Genomic DNA, 17,785 nt, shown 5'->3' with positions numbered 1-17,785 from the left:
CCCATTGCTGACATTCTCCCTGGGCACAGGCTATAAAGTTTTTGTTTTCTGTACTTGGAGAAAATAACTCCTGCTAGACTGCTGTAAACCTATCCTGCTCAAGGACATCTTGTTTGTGTTAATCTTGTAGATTAGGCACACAGCTTTTCAGTTGCTGCTTTGTTGCTATTGTTACCAGTAAACCCCTTACAAGACTTGTGGGACAATGCACATCAAGTTCAAGGCTGTCATTGCGAAAGCGCAAAAGAGAAGGAGCCCCCAGGCATTGCGGGAGCACCGACCCTCACATCAGCTACTCCCACAAAGAAGGTCAGGAATAAATTTCCTCCTGTGATCTTCTCCACTTTGAAGCATCTCAGCTGTTACTCATAACAGGAGATACCAAAGCTGAAGTYTGTGTGCTGGTGCAAATGCAATGGCCCGCTGTACACTGCAAGGGGAGTTCAGCCAGAGCTGGTGCCTCCAGGGACCTTGGGAAGAGCCTGTTGCTTGGGCTCAAGCCCACCACAGTCCAAGTGGGTGGGTCACAGCTAGAGATAGTAACAGTCAGGATTTCCACAAGCATGCAGAGGCATGCTCTTACACAATCTCCGTGCACTTGGCTTAGTCACACAAGGCTCTTAGCTAAGCTTGCAAGCGTACATTAAGTCATCTCTCAAGCACCAGGCATTTGTTGGCTTGTTGTTAATTATGAATGGCGTTACCTGCAAAATATTCACAGAAGACTCCATTTGGGTAGAAAAGCATAAATAACTGTATTAAAGGATAATTTCATTTTTTACAAATATACAGGAAATGAAAAACAGCTGGACTGTAAAGTACTTCTTTGTATACAGTGTTTTTAATATGAGTTCCATCAATTCCCTGGATTTCACTGTTCACTAAAGCCTCAGAACCTAAGAACTAGCTTTTAGGTGGTGTTTTCTTGGAATCAAAACTAGTGTTCCTGCTGCAGCAGGATTTTCGCAGGCTTTGTTCATTTTACTTTTTTTTTATATGGTTCATTCACTTTACAAACAGCCTGTGATACTTTCAAAAGAGCAATAAATCATGCAACAGGTTTATTTAAGAACTTGATTCTGCAATTCATAAGATATTTACCCTGTAGCTTAGGTTCTCATTGAGCAAGGTTCATAAGTGCTTCTCTTCAAATACAATTGATCTCGAACTAGCAACATAGTGCTTGAAACAGTGTGTTACCTCAAAACTTCAAATTTACTGGTCTCAGTGAGACCATAAGAATCTACCAACTCAGAGCACATAGTCTGTTGAACACATTTTGTGAATGCTACACAAACATGCAAAAAGTTTTAAAGTTCTGTATCTGGTACCTAGGAGCTTGCCTGCAGTGGTGGTGCTGGGGCACTTGCAGTTTCAACAATATCATATTCTGCACTGGTATGAAAAGTTACCTGCATCTGTGTTTTTGAAAATCAAATAGCCTACTGCAAAGATTTCCAGATCTCTAAGACTGGAAAGTCCATGTTCTGCTTGCAAACAGAGCCTAACCTAGCCCCGAGAGGACCTGACAGCACTACTATCACTCCAGGATTTTCAAATTGAGATTTGGCTACATTCCAAAAGCTTGAAAAAAAAAAAATTTTTGGATGCTGTCAACCCAGGGATCTTTTGGAATGTGCTAATAATTCCCAGCAGAAACTGGCCAGGTTTGGCTCATAGTGACTAATGAAGCTGTCATACACTATTCCTTCCTGCTGTTTAATAATGCTTTCGAAAGAGTCCTTTATGGAGATGAATAGTATAGTAGCGCTGCAGCAGAGGAACTGGCATGCTGTCAAAGAAAGCAGAGGCCAGTTTACTATGCATGGCATTGTATTTTTCATTATACTTCACAAAGACTTGTATTAACTGAAAATGAATTAATCACTGGGGGATAGATATTATTCAATAATCATTTCAGTACTGTTTTGAGAGTTTATTCCAATAGTCAGATTACATTACAGCAGCAACATTGCCTGTTACTTGAGATGCTGATACAATCTCAACCATTCCTTACATCTTGAATTTCAGGGGGTTATATCAGCCATGCCAGCAAAATTAATTGAGATGGAAATGCAGTTCACTTTTCGCTTTCTCCTCAGTGACATATATGTGTATACACACACACACACACACACACACACACACAATATATGGCAGAGTTATACAGGTGGCAACTCAGACAACTTAATGGTGAAAGAAGAGATGTGAAGATTCCTACAATCGGATCCAGATCTAAACTTCCGCACTGTTGGTGGGGTGATGTAAGCTAAAGCCATACATGCTATTTTCATACTCAGTTGACTCATTGGTCCTCTCAGGTATTTCTGAGGCACAGCAATATTACAGCTATGCGAGACACTCATATCAAACATTAGCCCTAAGCTGTGAAAACTTACTGAATTTTTTTTTCACCTTGGGGGAAGTTTACAAGCCTCCTACCTTGGTGCTGGGTGGGTCTAGACCTTTATTAAGTGAGTTGCCCTATTTAGGAGCTCTTGGGGGCCTTCTTACTTCAGCAGCAGTGCTGAATAGATGTGATATAATTCTACTCCCTTCTGCTTTTGCTGTGATCTATCTGTGAATATCAAACTCTCTCCATAGCCTTACAAGCAACCTTCACCACATGTACTCAGACCAATAGCAGGGAGACAAGAGACTGATCTATCTTATCAGCTCTCCACACAAAGCTCCACCTACATCAGCTGGAGCCTGAGATTTGAGCTTAAGTTCAAATGGGTTGCAATGCGTGCATTTGAACACAGTTGGCTTTCAGAGGCTGCAGCAACAGATCATAGGCCTTATCTGCACAGGAAAGTTTAGACAAAATAGCTTAGTTGGCTTGCTTTAAAGTACCTTGGGTTTACACAAAACACACTTTAACTATTTTGAACATTTGGCAGTATCAAAGGGGTATTACATAAGTCTAGCTTGTTGGTTCTCAGTTCAGTGATTTAAGAGGGGGAAAAAAAATCTTTGGCTACCTTAAATCAGTATATCCCATGTAGTTCTGCAGTTGTAAAATTAAGTACCGAGTGGTCCAGGAAATATTCATCTGCACAAGTGTACATTYGCCAGTTTCTCTTACACTGCACTGTTCCTCTTACTGGGACACGTAGGACTAGGAGTCAAGTTAGAAGACCACAATTCTCTCATGACATACTGTTACTGACATTTTTAAATTGCTTTCAGCCACCATAGAGGTCCCAGTGCTAAATACATATAGCTGTCTGGTATCTGGAGTCACGTAGGCAGTTTGGCTCTGCAGTTTCATGCTGCTTTTGATGCAGAAACAGAGCCAATTGAAGAGGAAGACTAGGAGGATTGAAACCAAGCATTTACTTGTATGGAACATCTCTCCAACAACTTTATCCTGTAAAGTGTTATTTTTGACTTTCACTAACTGGCAAGTAGCAATGTAGATACAATAATTATACAGTGCTTGAAATGAACAAGACCACCTTCCTAGAAAACTGTACAGGGCCCACCCCACCTGGAGCTGACATGAGAATTTGGAAAAGCGTAAGTTGCCTCTGCTATCAAAAGTATTTGCTCCAAAAAGCAACTGCCCAGTAGCCAACCAATGTCAGGGCTCTGAGTTCCCRAATCCTATCATTTCCAGGACAAACCCCAGAGTGAGCTGTGAGGAAGGTCATAGGAATTTCCTGGGGAATTTTCCACTATATTCACCTGTTCTGAATATTAAGCAAAATGAAAGGTAAGTGATCAGCTAAATCCTGAAAGTTATTCTCCCACTCATTGCAGCCTGTTTAGTTTGATAATGAAATTTGTCATTATTATAGTGGAAGAAAATTGATAGAAGGTAACAGACACGAGTTGACATGGTGTCACTGAACTGTGCTCCATCTGAGGAAGTGGTTCAGATAGTTTAAGGCCCAACAAGCTAACAACTGCAGTCTTTCAATTCTGTGAAAGAGAGTATCCACACATGGGATTTACACAATTTACAGTGCTGTCTCTACAATGGTTTTGTTATCCCTGTCCCCCCCYTCAGCATGCGATAGCCTAGAGAGCTGTCCCTAGAGAGCATATTGATAAAAGTATCATTTTTGGTCAAGAAGACTTCTGAGCAGTTCTGCTGCCTAAATAAAATCCGTGGAACTGGATAGTCCATAGAGTAGATCATAAAAACAAATGAGAACCAGTAACACCAAACAGCAGTGGCTAGCCAAACAATACACAATATCTATCAGTATCTCTGCAATACAGTACCTTACTATCCCAGTTTGCACTGCAATATGGGTATTCTCCAACATTTTATATTGTGTAGACTGTGTCTTAATAAAAGCCCTGGTTTGCGGAAGTCTTCCATCCCATTTGCACAGACCATATCTCCATGTATTCATGACCCTAGTTCATCATTTTGGCAACCAGAACAGCATCTTACACGGATAAGTAATATCTGGAAAACATCCATAAATTTTCATTCGTCTCTAATGCAGTCAACAGCTGGAAACAAGGAGACAAGCCAGCTGAAGACAGACCACCAGCAAGTGCTGCCAGCCAGAATYTGAGCATTGTTGATGTAATGATCTCAGCACCCGCAAACTAAACAGGGTGCTGCTGGATACGGTATCCTCAGGAGACTTGCGGGCACTGCTAAGAACAACAGTTTCCCCAGATAAGCATTCTTTCCCCTGCACCAGCGCTGAGTAACCCAGTGTGATGGCAGATGACACTGTCATTGCAGGTGCAGTCCCTGGACTGAAAAACTTAACCCTGTGATCGCTGGAGGCTCTGTGACACTGTTCAGTATTGCTCTGGGCTGGATTATTGTTTGGCTGAATTTCAATTTACAGAATATGCTTTGGAGAAAGAAATTTATGTTAGCAGTTTCAGTTATATCTTCTAAATCCTGCCCATGGCATTCATGCAATATTCTGATACATGACAGAAAGCTCTCTTTTATAATGCATCTTTCTGGTTGAAGTCATACAGTTTTATCTCAGCCTTTTTATAGCTGTGAGACTCAGCTGATATCAAAACATTTGAATTTCCCTTGGGGAAAAGGCACTGAGGAAATACAGTACTGAAAGAGCACTGAGAAAATACAGTATTGCACATCCCAAGTTAAAAAGAGATAGTCTGGAAAAAGCTACGGCTAGAAGACAAAATTGCTTCTAAGGAAGTTTGGCTGGGTTATTTGAAACAGAATCCACGCATTTTAGTGCACTAGTTTCATTGGATTGAACCTTTCCATTTACACCAGGAAACACAGAGTTGGATATTATCTTTCTGCTACAGATCTGCTACTACTGATTCTCTGATAGTTGGTCCAATACAGCTGAAGACTGGAAGTTACGCAAAAAGTTAAAACATGTTTATTTCATAAGAGCTCCAAAACATACCTGTTAGTTTGTTCAGAACATATGCAGCCTTTCTGGGTAGTTTGAGAAGATACTGAAAACCCTTTAACAAAGTGAATTTTCATCTAGCATCTGTGTGCAAGTAGCCAATATGATACATGGCAATAATAAAAGCCACCTCTCTCCTGTGAGTTACTTCACTTCATAAAAATAAAATTTAAATTAAAAAAAAAAAACTAAAAGAAATCCTCTTCTATATTCCTCAGTCTCAAGCCCACCATCACCACTGCTGTCAGTCCCTCTGCTGAGAAGTGCCTGAAAGCTCCATCTGAGCTGCTCCTTGCTTTTTCCCCTCTTCAAAAGCAGTGGAGCTGATAACACMACCACAAATTTCACCTTCGGGTCCCCAGGAACTTTAAATTGGAGAATGAGGACCAGAACTCCATCTCACCAAGGARCAAAACCAAAGCTCAAAGAGGTTTCAGCCCATATTATTACAAAAGGTTTCTACCTAAGATAGGCATGCAGGTCTGAGCTACCCAGAATCTCCTTGCCTGGTTTTGTCCAGACACCAGAGCCCAGGCAGCTCCAGCTACATTTCTTCTGAAGTTGTATTTCAGCTCCTCTAAGAACTTGTCAAGCCCAAATGGAAACAAACTCTTAAAAACTGAATCTTAGTGACAGTTTCAACTTCACCTTCGAGTCACAGGCAGAGGTACAAACAGAATCCAAAGGCTGTCCATGTGATAGGAGGAGGAGATACATCCCTGGCTGCAGGGTTGGCAAGATCTTTGCTACCCCCAGCCATGCTCTCTGGGAACCAGTGAGCTCCCATCGGCAATCTTTCCCTGTCCTGTCTGGAAATGGATCGTGCTGTCTTTCAGCCTCCGATCAGGCAAGAATACAGGTTGAGAGGGTAACCTGCTGCAGTGGTATTAGGTTAAGCTACCCTCCCCTGGGTCTACATTTAGCAATATGCAATGAGCCAAGCCTTCAGGTGGTATAAACTGGTATTGCTGTATTGAAGTTGGGAGTCAAGTTATACCACCCAAGGGTCTGACCCATTATAAGGTGATTATATGCACTGCCAGTCTTTAGCGGAGCAGCTATACATGTTTTATATTAGGAACATACTTGTTATTTTTCCTAGATCATCTCTTTCAACTTTAGACCTTCCTAATCCCTTGATAGAAACTGTAACCACAAGTTTGCTTCCATGCCGCAAGACATGGAAGTGACCACCAATTTCAGTTTAATCCCTAGAGTTTATATTATGGGCTGTTTGCCCACATTTGAAAGAGTGCCTGACATCAGGATTAAATCAGCTCCAAGGACTTCAGTAGCTGGCAATCAGCTGTGCTTCCCTGCTCCACCAGTTCATCAGAACTGATTAAACCTCTCCTTGCCTCCCCCAAACACAAACACCATTTATGAATAGTATCCTGCCCACAGGTAAGTGGATTTTCCTCTTTGGGAAAAGGATATACATTAATATAATTCAYAGAAAATTTACACATACAAGATTTTTTTTAAATCTTGAATGTTAGTTAACACTGGAAAAAAAATAAAGAGAGGAGACMGTCTTAAGCATTTGAATGAAGCAATCCTACATTGTTTAATCTTTTCTTAACTTTTCAGAACAAAATCAAGTCCCTGTTAATGAAAGACAAGTTAATACAGCATTAAGATAAGCTTGCAAAGGATAGAATTGCTTTGTTATTGAAGAGCTATAAAGCTAACATCAATGCTTTACAGGCCTCAGGTTCCACACAGCCATAGCTTACAATGATAGGGCACATCTATACTACATATTACATTTTGAAAAGAGCAATAAGTTGATAGAAAGTGCAGGCACCGAAAGAGCTGATATTCGGATAAACACTGAGCAACAGTTTACCAGATGGTTTCCATCCCTACGCTCCAAGGGTACTTAAAGCAGAGCAGTAGTTTAGCCACATGCAGTCCTAAGATGACAGTTGTTGCTCTGCAGGCCTGGAGACTGGCTGAGATGAATACAACTATGTAAAAAGTCACCTAGGGGATAATGGAACACTTTACCTCACTTCAGTGCAAGAAAAAAAATACAATAAAATTAAATTTAAAGAGATTTATAAAATCTAGATGAATTGGGATGTGGAAACATGTTTTGCAAAGAAGTGATACTTCCTTTGCTTGTAAGACTTTTGCTTGTGTCAGCAAAGTAGCAGATAAAAACAGATACAGTCAACAAGTACCATGGAAAAAACCTGCTTCTCTGGAACCACATAACATACACCACCTTGTAGTGTGCAGCAGTGGGTGAAGAACATACATAATGTCAGGTCAGAAAAGAGGGTATAAGCCCCTAATACATTACACTGCCATTGCATGAGTCAATGATATTCTCTCACTTGGAATAACATTTGAACTTCTTTTCAGAAGTTAAATGTTATAATAGAAATAGGAAAAAATCAGAAATGAGCTGCAAAACTGACTTCTAATGAAAGGATGTGTTTGGGAAGAGATTTTGTAACCAGAATTAGCTAGTTAAGATTTATAAGTCATAGGACTGATCCCCTGCAACATCAAATTAAAGATGACCGATTTCAGAGTACTTGATCTTTTTAAATAAACTCTCTTCATAATACTTAATATCTAGACATACCAAAGCACTAAATTGTGCTCTCATTAACCTTGGGCACCTCCTGCTTCCTGTGGCTTAGTTTGAGAAGGAGAGAGTTCAAGACAGACTGATGGTAGGTGAAATGCATCTCAGTGTGGAGGGTTCTGTGCCACCATGGACATTAATGCTAACYGCCTTTAAGGCCAAAAAAGCTTGGTTCTTCCAGGGGCTGCTGAGGGTATTCAGTCCCTTAAAGGAGATGCCAAAGAGACCAGCAAGATACTAAGCCAAACGGCACCCAGAAAACTCAACACCTCTTTAGATGTGCTCTTTGTTTTTCATCCCCTGGGTGAGAAGAAGCCTGGGAGAGAGACGCAAAGTCAGAATACAGAAGAACCTGCTCATTATTGCACAAAACCTTCTCACAGATACACCAGTGAGAAAACTTCAATTCTATCAGAACAAACAGCCAATCTCCAGCAATTTCACTGCAATGCTTCCACTCTGACACATTACTGACATTTTACAAGCTCTTATTCTGCACAGTCTCTCTTCGACAGCAGATAATTTGTAGGGCTTTTTCTCCTGAAATCCATCCTGGTTCTATGTGAACATCATTAGCCAGAAGTTTTTTATAGAACAATTACTTGAATCGATTTAGAGAACTGTAAAAAAACAGGTCTAAGAAAGCAGACGTTGTCTGCCATATTATCTCATTTTTCATCAGAGCTGACAGGACAGCTGCCTGTTATTACAGTGCACCCCAGGAAATGCTGGGCTAACAAATAGTAAAGAGCCAGTGAGGGATTAGCACCCAAATAGAATTCATGCACCTGGTAGTCATGCAGTTAGATGTGTCATCTTTGTACGATACTTTACTTAAATCTCATTTACAAAGAAACAAAAACAAACAGAAATGACTTAATGTCACCGTAATTATGATAAGTATTGGAACACTTTTGCAGTTTCAAGACTAGATTAAGTGGCAGTCATTTTCATTTAATTGCAGTAATCTGTTGAAGGACTTATATAACTGTCATAAAAGTAATGCTCTCAGTTGTATGTTTAAATTGTTCCTAAATAATTCAGGATCAATACCATTTAAAATAACCAGCAACCTGATGGCTCTGGAGATGCTACTTAATGCAGACTGCTTTTAAAAAGGTATCAGTGAAGGAAATTTTAATATTACATACTCTACAGAGAACATGGAACGAACCATTACGTTCTGTGCACAAAATTCCGGCTAGACAGCCCTTTGCTCACCTCATCACTGAATTTGTGCTTCACAGGCCTTTGCATGCTCCCATGAACTGCTGGAAGTGTTCCTCTGTGCTTGGTTCAAAGCATGCACCCGGCTGTGGCGGTGCTCTGGGACACCCCTTTTGCCCCTGCACCCCGGTCCATGCAGGGTGGGAACTGGACGGCAACAGCCAGATGGAGCAGAGCCGGGTGCCAGGCACATCCTGGACCTTGGTGACTGGGACCCCCGTGCCTACTGCAGGGTGCACTACCACCAGTTTTCAGTGGAGTCAGGCTTACATCCCTGCCTCCACATAAGTACACTGAAAGCCWTACTGACAGCCTAAATTTTCTTTTGAGTGCTCGGGATGGAAGATACACATCCCCTCCACTAGCAATGAACTTTTAACAGAGCTGTTTCACAGCTCACTGAGAAGTAGTGTATGAGCATCAGAGCATGCACTGGGGGTTCAGACAGTCCAGGAGAGTTCAGTCTGGGAGTTTTTCCTTTAGATATGTACATACTTACTACCGTGTTTTTCTTGGCATGGTAAGAGTTATTGGAAAATTTAATAATTCAATAAAGGGATCCTGGATGATGAAGAACAAATATCCAGGAATGTTAACAGGATTCGGTATTTTAGGATCACATTTTTCAGCAGGCTTATGGATGGAAGTGACAAGTGCTTTAAGAAGTTTGAGGAATCAAGAAAAGAATAATGAGTGCTKAAGTTATTTAAGAGCAGCTGCTGCATCCCAGGAAACAGGAGCAGAGAATACTTGAAGACAATATCAGTTACCCTGAGAGTGGATGAGGAAAGGGTGGGATTCAAAACCTCGCAACCAGCAACCTGTCAAGGTTACAGCTATATTGTCCGTACTAATGTACAAAAAGTGTTCCTTGAGGATAAGCCTATAGGGGAAGCACAATGCATTTCACCAAAATACAACAGAGATGTTTGACTTCCCCAACAGAAGCCACTGATGTGTCGTTCAGTCACTGACTTGAGGATGCCTGAAGCAGAAAACAGATTCTGTGACAGATCTACCTTGACAGATCTACCATAACAGTCATGGGGCTGTCCAAAAATATCATGTTGAGAACAAGAAGTGGCTGCGCAATCACAATAACATCCCAAAGTTTGGAAATAGAAACTAGAAATAATAGCCAATGTTCTTTCCTCCACTCYCTTTAAGTATTAGTCAGCTATAAGAAAGCTTTATTATATTTGCATTATTTTAAGCTTAATATTGTTGTCATAGATTAGGAACCATGGTCTACTGGCTTCAGTTGCTCACTACCCAACTGGGATACCAGGGTTGGCAGGGTGGAGGGGGAAGGAGGGGAACATGTATTTTCTTATCATCTCATCTGCCCTCATCTGAAAGATGCCCCATTCACTCCCACTCATTTTTTATGATAGTTAGAAAAAGAAATCTGCCTGAAAGTTGATCTGTGCAACATCAGTATCATGTTAACTAGTCAGAGGGAACTGTCTCCCTATTATGGGGAAGGAAGGTCCTGAGGTCATGTGCACATCGGAGGCAACACTAGTGGAGAGCTGCAGCCCATTAAAAATGCATTCACATGTACTGGCCTCCTCCGGAAACTCAAACAAGTAGAACAATTGGTAGCAATTCCTGAAACTTCATCAGTTGCATTRAGATGTTATAAACAGCCCCCTCTCTTCATGAATCCCTAGTGTTCAATTCATTCCACTTTTCTTGCCCAGACAAAATAGTGAAAAACCCAGAAAACCTGAGTCTAAAAATAACAGTTTCCCAGTCTCTTAATCCTGCTAAGCAATTTTCCAACTGTAACCTCTTCCTACTTATGCAGTGTAACACAACTAAAGCAAAYGCATCTCAGTGTTCACAAATAAAATGAAAAGATACTATTCTTACCCATAAGTGGGACTTGGTTGCAATGTAACATCAGTTAAAGTGTACAATTTTCCCATGTACCTATTATTCAACTCAAAACCAGAAGTTACCACAAATCAAAGAAAATAAGTTGCCTGAATGCTGTATAAGAAGTGTAAGACTTTTTTTTGAAAAAAAGTAATACAAAATAGTCACACTCCATTACTTTTCATTCTGGATGGAGACACTACAGTGGAGCCCTGTTGTGAAGCCTACAGTATCAAGATTTCTTCTGATCATATTCAAAGTATAATTGTAAGCCATACCATCAGTTGTTAGATAAAATCTCTCACATATATATGCTTCAGTATCTTTTTTTTCCTTCTGCAGATTCACATTTTGGAGTCTCTATTAGGAAGGTTTGTGGGAATGAAAGACTGACAGCAACCCCAAACTCATTAGAAATCAGCTCAAGTAGTGATAGGACACCCACCATCTTCCTGTTGATTTTTCCTTTTCCTTTAGCCAGCCTTCTGAATGATTCCTTCAGGTAACAGCTCCAGACTGCACGAGTCTTTGGGTTTGCATAATGTATGGATGAAGCCAGGATTTGTGTTTCTGAACCCATCACTCCTTTGGAGTATCCTCTGACAGAAATTAATCTGGAAGAAAAGTCCCCTCTGGAAAAACCAAAAGTTGCATAGACTTCTTTAAACTAAGTGATAAGTTCTATGGTGAATAAGGGATCATCCTTCTGAAATTATTCATGCAATAAAATACAGAACTAATCATGAAAGCAGGTGCAGAACACTAGCCTTTTACTAGGACAAATGCAAAGCTCAATATCTTGTTCCCTCAGGAGCTTTTTCTGTACTACCTGAAGAGCCTTGGATTTTCTTCTTTGCACTCTGAGATGTTGGAGAGCAAATACGTTGTGGGTAGCCTGTCCCCCTATTGCGGGGTAGCAGGCATCTACAGCACGCTCTCTGTGAGTGGGATACACAGATTTCATCTCCGTTCCACACAGAAGGGGTCTGAACCTATGTTTCCCACACACATACTCTAGCTAGTAAGCTGAAACGGGAAAGCTTTTACAGGAAATCTGTGGCAATGCTGCCACATTGCTGTTACAGTAGCTGCCAGTGCTTTGCTTAGTCCTCCCAAGAAAGCCTGCTGATGCCTGCCTTCCTCAGCAGGCCTGAGCAGGGGCAGGGACCCTACCAGAGCTCCCCAGCTTTAGCCGTGCAGGTACTTGTGCCACAGAAACCCTGAGCAGGGAGGATTTCAGAGGGGAGTTGTCACATCCTGCTGGTGGTATATTAACGGTGGTCCAGGAACAGAAGTAACCTGGGAAAAACAGCCTAGAAAAGGGGAACATTATGCAGAAAGAAACATAGAGCCAGAGAAGAGGCCACAGCTGCCTCGCATTTTGGGGAAACACAGATGTTTTTTCTCTTCTCTTTTTTCTGCTCTTAGTTTCTTACACTATTTCTCAGTCCTGATGTTCAAGGATCCTCAGCATCCCTGCAGCCATGGAGAGGCACCCAGGCCCACCTGCATAAGGCAAGTGAGGTCCCAGCAGTGGAGGCACTGCGGCAGCAGACAACGATACCAGTTTGCAGTGCTCTGTATTGCTGCAGCCCAGCACTGCTACCTCGGTGGATGCATCCGAAGCCACGGCATCAGCCCTATAGCCCACCCCATGGTCTGGTGACATGGGCACCCCTGAGGATTGACACTGAGGCCAAAACCTTCATTTATTTGGAGCCATTTATTGCCATTTCCTGATCTGGTGATCCTCTCGTCTCCACCCTCATTCTGCTTTTGTAATTGCAGCTACGCTGGATGCTGGTTCTCTTCTCAAGCTGCTGAAAGTCAGTCTTTCCTACAGTCACTTAGGGAGAAGTATCACAGCAGCTGCAATCCTGGATGTCCTTCCATCGACTTTAGCTGGCTTTCCAACATACTAACTCGCTTCATGCTACTAGACAGCAAACATCTGTTTCTCCAATAGCCATCTCATCCCCATTGTTACGGCTTTTGTTTCTCTTTGCTCRACTAACTTTTCTTTTAAAGTAATCCTGAATATGCAATACTGACTCAATTTGGACATACACTAGCAGATGAGATTTTTAATTTATTATACAAGTTGGAAGTGACTTATACTGGAATAATTTCAGGAGGTCCACCTAGAAAGGGTTCTCTCGACACACATGGAAGTACTTTATTTCAAAAATAGGAGAATTTGAGTATGTTTGTACTTTGGGGTTTTTTTTGTTTGTTTGTTTTTAAAGGCCTTTGTGATATTCCCTAGTAGGGGTTTATTTAGGAGTTACTCACTAGCCAGGTGCACACTGTGCTTGAGAGCACAACGGCTCATGTTTCGATATTGGAGACTAATTCCTATTTCTTCATGGTGGTGAATCTGCCTAATGTATATAGAGGCATGTGTCTGAAGAAAGGAAGCCTTTTGCTTCAAGCAAAGTGGTGCATGCAGACACAGGGACACTAAGTGATAAGGTGCACAGATATATCTGTGGATTACTTTACCCTTTTTGCTTATAGGTAAGGCTAATTCTATATGACTACTTTTGCAGCCTTGACATTCATTGGGCAAAGTTACAAAAGATAAAAAAGACCATTAAAACATATTTTGAATAAGAATTCTTAGGACTTTAAACTATCTAAAGTATTTATAAATAACCAATTGAAAGAGAAACTTGATTAACACTAAATAATGTTGTGATCTAGTTACATCTGTATTGCAGGGAAGTTACCATTGGTTTATACCAACTTAAATACATAGATGACCAGGCTGTTGTATTTAAATGACCCAGAATTGAAAGCATTTCATTGATTTCTTTCATAGAAAAATAGTCATTTACCTACTGAAGGATTGTTTCCTTTATCCCTCTAAGCATCATACAAATTATTGAAAAGCAGTATATTCACACACACTGACTAAAGATGTTACAAGATTATGTTCACAATTACTGAGGGAAACAAAACATACCCTTAGGGATATGAAAGTGGAAAAGACATTATCCTGAAGCCATGCAGTAACATACTCCCTTTGAACATACTGTCCCAGGAGGGTAGGACACCTGCCTGCACTGCTAGTTAGACAGTTCCTGGATCACTGTACCTAACTAGACAGTTGCTATCACTTCCAGAAGTGCTTCAGCTTACACAAGAGCTGCCCCTGAAAAAGCCTCTTGTAGAAAGGGCATCAATAAGTCAGTGCAGCAAATACCAGGAGTTCAACAGCCATCTTATTCTCTATTTTTATAAAAGAGAGAAAAAACTAAAAAGTTACAAGCCACTTAATACAAAGAAAAGAATCTTTTCTACACATCCCTAAGACCAGATGAATCTATACATAGAAAAGTGACAGTAACAACTGTAACAAGTCAATACAAGCATTTTTCATAATATTCAGCAATTAAAATAAAATATTTTAAGTAAGCTATATGTGACTTCCTATACCAACTCCTTTCACTTGAGGATACATCTTGCCCTTCTCCTTTCCAAAGCAGACACACCTATACAAACAGATATTGGGTGGGGGAGTGAATTTTGATAGTTTAAAAGAAAAAAAAGAAAGAAAGAAAAAAAAAAAAAGACTTCTTCCCCTATCAGAATTTCTTAATAAACTAGCTCCACTCCTCTATTAGTATTAATTTTTCAGACAGGTAGAATGAGGAGTCAACTGAATCTGTTATGGGATTTGAGCCTGTGACCGCCTCCACACTGTCAATGCCGTAAGAACTCAGTATATGAAACACCTTTCAGTTAACACACAAAAGGAGACAACTTGGTCTTTAATGCACCTTTCTGACTTCCTTTCATCCTTTGTATTTGTCTCTGCTCTGAAATACTGACATGAAAAAAAGATTCCTCACTAAACAGCTTGAAGTAGGGGGCTGGTTTTTTTGGTGTTCCGAGCAAGGGTGAAGTAGAAAATAAGCAGTATGCAAGCACAGATCACTAGAGAACATCACAACAAATATGCACTTGGAAGCCAGATTATGGCCATACAGGCAATTTTAAGTCAATCTTCTGACTGCTTTGCAGATTTAATGCAGTTCTTTCAACTTGTATTTTGTTTAATTTAAACCATATAAAACATATTGGTCAGCAAGCAACAATTCATACAGCCTTATTCAGGTAAGGGTTCAATTGCCTCTTCTCTTTTGTTTCTACATTATGACCAAAAGCACACTAGAGTAAATTGAAGTGATAAAAACATTTGGAAAGATGAAATCCTAAATGAACATGCCATGTATGTCCGATTACAAGTTAGCATATACACCTTGAGATAACACCCAGCCCTTAACCTGCACCTTCAATTTGTGCTGCAGATCTGAAGAATCCCTTCCTACTTTCTGAGAAAGAGGTACGACTTAGGACCAAGGTATTTTCATATTATCAATATCAGTAAGACACTCATTGCTTTACCAGTAGGTATCAGTGCAGAAGGTCTGAAACTGAGTATAGGGGGAAAAGAAAAAAACCCTACCACCAGCTACTTAAGAACTCAGCCTGCCCCTGAAGCAGCTGTAGAAATGCCTGCAATTACCTCAGAAATTAGAACCAGCTGGCTTCAGTTCTCTATTAATCTTTACAAAGCAAACCAGGAGAGGGAGGGTCTTAGGGTTTTACATAATTAAGTGCTTTTGGGGGTGGTGGGAGGACAAGCAATGTTGGAGAAAGGTATAGAGTTAAAAGGCAGTCAGTATGATAGCTGGAAAATCTGCCTAAAAGATCCTGTGGTTAGTTAGTTAAGGACTGGGGAAGATTTGCCTCTGTAAAAGAGTGTGTTATCACAGCAGAAGATATTGAATTTGGACATGAGCTAAGCACGGTTTCTTTGTTTGGGGAATGCCAGCAAGAGGCTGGTGACAGTCATGACTAGGGAAAGCCAGTCTGGAGGTGGATCTGCATACTTTGTTTATTCCATCTGTTCTTCCAAGGAACCCTGCAGATGGGGGGATAAGAAAAGATCAGAGGAATTTTTTTCTACCTGCTCTTTATCTTCCCAGCACACTGTCATGTATCTGCAGTTGTCATGTGTATTGCTAATAATGGAGCTTAAAAACAAGGGAATGGGTTAAGATGAAAGAAATCACTCGGCAAAGTATTATGGGTATTCATCTTCTTCCTTTTCTCTCTCTTGGTTTGTGTAGGGAGTGACCTTACCTGTATAATGAACCTAATTGCAAGTTTGTCATTGGAAATATCATTTGCACATAGTGCACATGCAAATGTACACTTCTGTATGGTGGTGGACTGGGTAATAATAAAAATACTGCAAGCATGCAGCATTACAATCCATTTGGGAAAATATGATAACACAGTTATATATATGTAGGTAATAGTGGGATTCACTTTAAAAAGTGAAAAGCGTTTTTCCTTTTATTTAATGAGAAGCTTGCACAAAATTCTGCAAGACCCTTATTCTTAATAGTGGTTAAATATGAATTCAGCATCTTTACTGTGGATACCTTTGCATAAGGGGAATTAATCTTATGGAATCATTTAACAAAGCAGATGACATGAAGGTGCTCTCTTAAGGGAGAAGACAAGTCATTTCCTGTTTCACATAAAATGAATGGGGAAAAACACCATGGCCAAGAGATGGAAAGAAGCAAATCTCAGTTTGTATGCCTCATTCACATGATTCATTCTTAGGGTGATGAATGAAGCACTAGACTTCCCCATATATAAGTTCTTCCTCCATGTACTTGGTTTTGCATCATTTGTAGAGTCAAGACAATTAAATAGTACTTCTCCCTCACGCTCCCTGCAGGAATTCAGATGCTTAAGTAACTCTATCCTTTCTGGAATACATTAGTTTCGCAACAGGTAAGCGGGAAGTGAGGGCACTGAGTAATCTAGGAAGCAATGCAACACCACTCCTTGCTGGATGGGATATACGGCCTTGATTTGAAAAAAATCTACCCCTTTCTTCAAAACTATTTTCTTAAATATTTTAGATGTACACTTGTAAGCATTAAAGGAGTCATCTCCAAAGATAGTTTCAAATATCTTACAGTAAGAATGTAATGCTTGCTAGGAAGAGAAAGCTGAAGATCGCATGAACTGTTACGGGTAACTTTCCCATTTTTTATCTCCATAGAGTATTCTTCATTTCCACTAGTCAAGGAAAGAAATCCTTTTGCTGGTTTATCCTACAGATGCACTCCTTAACTGATACTTTTTAACTATAGTCAGCTGTATAGCACATTTTACAAAGAAATGGTGAAGTACATGCAAGTCTGACCAAGTGTCTTAATTTAAAACAGTACTGTCAAACCCAGGTCATTCAGTCCTTTATGGGAGAAGATGAACTTAGGAGATCTATTTTCCATTCTTTGGTTTGATACAGCTGTTAGTGCTGTTGCAAAAAGCCGGTATTCATCTTTGAAGATAAGCTGCCCACATGTCTTTCTGGGGGAAGCCAGATGGTCGCAGTGTACTACCGATGCCAAACTGCAGTGTTAGTACAGGCTGAGTGGAACTAATGAGTGGAAGTGTGGGTGGGATGCTGAATGGCTTAAACATTTGTTTTTTTTTCCTTCTTTAGATGATACTGGTGGTCCATGCTGGCTAGTAACCTTTAACTTCAATTAAGGTTGTAGGTGTAGGATTTGCACATTTTTTCTTAATGTATGGATACTAATGAGAGCTTGCCCTCCACCATACTGTACATCACCATCAGATACGTCAGAAGTATTTAAACTGTATCTAA

Source organism: Apteryx rowi, unplaced genomic scaffold (assembly GCF_003343035.1).
Source record: "Apteryx rowi isolate R43461 unplaced genomic scaffold, aptRow1 scaffold_614, whole genome shotgun sequence".
Lineage (NCBI taxonomy): Eukaryota > Metazoa > Chordata > Aves > Apterygiformes > Apterygidae > Apteryx > Apteryx rowi.
This window is presented reverse-complemented; position numbering follows the sequence as displayed.